Source organism: Centroberyx gerrardi, chromosome 22 (genome assembly GCF_048128805.1).
Source record: "Centroberyx gerrardi isolate f3 chromosome 22, fCenGer3.hap1.cur.20231027, whole genome shotgun sequence".
NCBI lineage: Eukaryota > Metazoa > Chordata > Actinopteri > Beryciformes > Berycidae > Centroberyx > Centroberyx gerrardi.
Window position 1 is genome coordinate 1,972,920 of NC_136018.1, and position 5,000 is coordinate 1,977,919.

Genomic DNA, 5,000 nt, shown 5'->3' on the forward strand with positions numbered 1-5,000 from the left:
TGCTCAGAAATGGAGTAACTATAATCACAGGAAGATATGTGGAGATTATACAGGCATGTGGACTCCTTAAAGCTCATATTCTCCTGTCCAGAGTTTTATTTTGTGTCTTTCTGTCCATTCAAAGCTGTGTGTGTGGTGTCATGAACCAAAAACACTCTCAATCCATTTCTCCACGTTCATTTTCCAGCATCTCTCTGAGCCTTACCAAGAACAGGCCGTTTCTGTCTCCGTGTCTTTAAGGCTCATTAATATTCACGACCCCTCCGTTCCGATCGGCTGACCGTTTCGAGAGCGAAACGTGAGACGCCGCGGCCCGGCGGCTACAGGTAGGGAAAACTCTCCGGTAATAAACGATGACGACCGCTCGACCGCTTTGAAAAAAACACTTTGTTAGTCTATTATTTCTTACAGAAATGATAATGAGCGAACCTTTGTGACGCCGCAAAGTTACGGAAGTCCAAACGGCTCGTTTAGAGGCTCGCTTTTCTAATATGGATTGTGTGGATTTAGTTTTGATACTTTCACCATGTTTAGATACACATCCATCTCCTTTATCATCACAGAGGAGAGGGGGGTCCTGCTTTACATGATATGGGACCTTTAAATAAATATTCCTCTTAGTTTTAACATGCAGGTTATTATGAAAAGCAGAATATAATCTCCTCACCAAGATCAGATGCAGCTGGGTGAGTTTGTAGCGTTCAGATTTTTTACTTCCCATTCATTTGAATGGAAACTGACATTGAACACGTTGGTCAACAGATCCTGCTTTAAGACAATAAAGCAGTCGTCACTTTGCATTTCTATTCTTGGTTTACACTAAAATTAGTTTTTAAAAATAAAAGTAGATCCGGTCTCCCAAACAGGAACTATGTCTCCTGAATGGTATCCCTCCGCTGTGTTCTCTTCTATCAGTAAAAAAGCTGTTTGGTGAATTCTGTTCTGAAGCGTCGGACCAACAGTCAGCAGATCTGATGTTGAATCTGTTCACCAACGTGTTCAATGTCAGTTTCCATTCAAATGAATGAGAAGTAAAAATCTGAATGCTACAAACTGGTCCAGCTGCATCTGATCCTGGTCAGTAGATTATATTCTGGTTTTCATAATAACCTGCATGTTAAAACTAAGTGGAATAAAGAACCTCTCTTTTTGTGGAAGCAGAGATCTTCTTCTATGGCATCAATCCGAAGAAACATTTTCTGCACCTTTATTTTTGTGTGATGAGACTCAGTGTTGATGCCCACACACTCTGATGCTGAGCCTGCTTCTGTTAGAGCGGATTGAGATGCAGAAACAAAGAGAGAGTGAAATAGAGGAGGATGTGTCGGTCTCTCTGTGTGTCTCTCTCCTCTCAACACATCTCTCCGTCTATTCTTCCTCCCATTCACTTTTCTGCAGAATTGCTCAGTTCATTGTTTTCTCCTCCGAGGCCGGCCGCCCGCCGCGGCGCTCATATTAACACAGAAAATGGCTTTCTGCTTTTCAATTACAAGCTGCCTCGCTCTCTCTCTCTCTCTCTCTCTCTCTCTCTCACACACACACACACACACACACACACACACAATAAAAAAGCACAAACACACGTAGATAAAGACCAACACACACTCTGTTGTTGAGGAATTCCCTAGGCCAGTGAGTCATCCAAAACAATATTTACAATCTCTGACAGTCGCTCTGTGTGTGTGTGTGTGTGTGTTGTGTGTGTGTGAGAGAGAGTGTGTGTGTGTGTGTGTGTGTGTGTGCACGTCAAACATCATGATTGTGTGGTAATGAGAGTGGTAGGAAGCCAAATTAAACAGGAGGAGCAGAAAATAATGTTGTCAGAGTGTATGAGTGCCTGTGTGTGTTTGAGCCAGTGTGTGTGTGTGTGTGTGCCAGTGTGTGTTTGAGCCAGTGTGTGTGTGTGTATATGTGTGCCAGTGTGTGCTAGTGTGTGTGTTTGAGCCAGTGTTTTGCGTGTGTATGTGCACGTGATTTGTGATTGCCTGCCTCTTCATGCGTTTGTGTGCATGTTTGTAAAAGTGTGTGTGTGTGTGTGTGTGTGTGTGTGTGTGTGTGACAGGCTGGCACAGTGTGTGAATAGACCTCTTTGCTGTATAATCGAGCAGAAGGCAGATTTCACATTTTCATCTCCAGCATCGCACCTGTTGAAGCAGAGCTGCCAGAGCTGATCAGGAGTCTGAACAGGAACTCTGCAGCCACAGCAGGAAGTGAAGCTGCAGCAGCGTGTTACAGGAAGTGAAGCTGCAGCGGCGTGTTACAGGAAGTGAAGCTGCAGCGGCGTGTTACAGGAAGTGAAGCTGCAGCGGCGTGTTACAGGAAGTGAAGCTGCAGCGGCGTGTTACAGGAAGTGAAGCTGCAGCGGCGTGTTACAGGAAGTGAAGCTGCAGCGGCGTGTTGCAGCACTGGGAGACAAATATAACTCCAGAAATTCAAGATTTAAAGAAAAAAGTCAGAATATTACGAGAATAAAGTTGTAATTTCTAGAAAAAAGTCAGAATATTACGAGAATAAAGTTGCAATTTCGAGAAAAAAGTCGGAATATTACGAGAATGAAGTTGCAATTTCGAGAAAAAAGTCGGAATATTACGAGAATAAAGTTGTAATTTCTAGAAAAAAGTCGGAATATTACAAGAATGAAGTTGCAATTTTGAGAAAAAAGTCGGAATATTACGAGAATAAAGTTGTAATTTCTAGAAAAAAGTCAGAATATTACGAGAATAAAGTTGCAATTTCGAGAAAAAAGTCGGAATATTACGAGAATGAAGTTGTAATTTCTAGAAAAAAGTCAGAATATTACGAGAATAAAGTTGCAATTTCGAGAAAAAAGTCGGAATATTACGAGAATGAAGTTGCAATTTCAAGAAAAAAGTCGGAATATTACGAGAATGAAGTTGCAATTTCAAGAAAAAAGTCATAATATTACGAGAATAAAGTTGTAATTTCTAGAAAAAAGTCATAATATTACGAGAATAAAGTTGTAATTTCGAGAAAAAAGTCGGAATATTACGAGAAATATAAGGGACTGAGCTCTGCCACAGTTTCATTTCTGGTTTTGTTGCTGAAGCGTATTTTCTTTTCAAAATAAAAGCCCTAATTCTTTTTGCAACTGAGCAAGGTAATCATAACTGAACATAGTGTAAAAGACGTCGCTGTTGGCAGCTGTTGGGACTCCTTAGTGCTGATCATTTATTCTAGTAATATTTTGACTTTTTTTCTCAAAATATTAGATTTTTATTTTATTTGCAGTGTCCCTAAACACTGTCGTATAAAGATCCAATATTGTCGGCTACAAAACAGATTTTTCTTTGCTCTTCCATATGAACTGGAGGCATTTTGTCATGTAATCTAACAGCTGAGAAAATGTGAAATCTGAAACTCTCCGTTCTGCTGTCATTTCCTTCCTCCTTAAAAATCATGTGACTCTACAAGCCGTTTTGATTGGCAGCCCTTAGTGACATCACTCAGGGCTGACAGGGAGAAGAGCCACGCCCACTCACCCACTCTCATATCTGTTAATTCTCACTTATCTTTGAGACTCACGTCCAAAAATAACATTTTAAAAACAAAACCCACTGGACTTAAAATGGAGAGCTGAAGACGTTTCATCTGAGAGGCTTCATCAGTTCTACTGAGTTCTACTTTAAGTCCAGTGGATTCTGTTTTGACATTTTTTTGGACAACTGAAATCAATCTACACAGACTTTGCTGCCAAAAATCTCACGATATCAATAAAAAAACACAACTAAAAGGTTTTCCATCATCCATCTCCCTGTGTCCATTACTGTTAGTTAGACAGGTATGGAGTCGCCGCCTTCTAGCTTTCCTCGTCAACCCTCCGATAAGGCAGCCAATCAGAGCAGTGGCTCATTAGCATAAAGTCAATGCCTACAGAATACAACGGAGAAGCTGAGAGGCTGGAACACACACTGCAAAAGCTGGATTTACCTCTTTCTTTTTGCTATACACTTCGAGCGTTTTTTAAAGACCGCAGGGAACTGAGTTAAATTGGTAAAAAGAAGAATGACTGTAAGACTTTTAAAGGAGAACACGGGTGTAAATTTACTTTTCTCCGATCTCCATTACTGCCCATGCAGAGTCTAAACCCACTGATGTTTACAATGGAGACACTGAGAGGCTGAACTCACTACAAAAGCTGGATTTAGGTGTTTTTTTCTTTGCTATAGACTTCACAAATGTTGTATAAAGACCACAGGGAGCTGTGGTCAATTGGTTAAAAAAAAAAGAGTAAAATATAAGACCTTTAAAGGATAATTTTACTTGTTTCTCATCTCCATTAACGGCCATGAAGAGTCTAAACCCACCGATGTGTTTCCACAGTCAGAAGCTGCTGCTGTCTGTTCTGCTGCAGGTTTGACCGACTTCCAGGAAGAAATACGCTCCCAATGTTTCCCTTTCTCCTCCTCTCCATCCTTTTCTCCTCCTCTTCATCCTTTCCTCCTCCTCTTCCCTTCCCCATCCTCTCCTCTCACCTCTCCTTGACTCTCTCCCCTCCTCTCCCTCTCAACGGGCGTTTGAACTCTGACCAATATGTTCTACACTAAGAGGTCAACAGAGACGGCTGTGCGTGCGTGTGTGTGTGTGTGTGTGTGTGTGTGTGTGTGTGTGTTGACGTTGGAGGGTTGGGTTGTGTTTGTTTTGCTGAGAGAATAGAAAAGCCCAATAGATTCAGACTGGAGGAAAGTGCTGACAGAGAGAGAGAGAGACAGGCAGAGTCTCCTGGGTCTTTCACATTCACTGTAATATATTGTACACATCGACCTTGTCACTGACCGCGGCCTGTGTGTGTGTGTGTGTGTGTGTGTGTTTGTGTGTGTGTGTGTTAGAGTCAATCAAGTCTTTATCCATTAGCTGTTTTCCCCCTGCAGGGCTAAGTGAGGTTTGCAAGGGCCGACTACTGAAACTACAGACCAGATAGAGTTTTATTCCAAAATGAATTGAAAAAACATGACAGCTACTGTTAAAAGTGATTATCAGCA

General features: G+C 41.5%; 1 protein-coding gene across 2 annotated transcripts in view; it reads right to left on the reverse strand.

The window, feature by feature from the left end:
• fars2 (phenylalanyl-tRNA synthetase 2, mitochondrial) overlaps nt 1-5,000 on the reverse strand; it is a 184,394-nt gene that overhangs the window by 40,185 nt on the left and 139,209 nt on the right. The gene's annotated exons all lie outside the window — the stretch shown is intronic.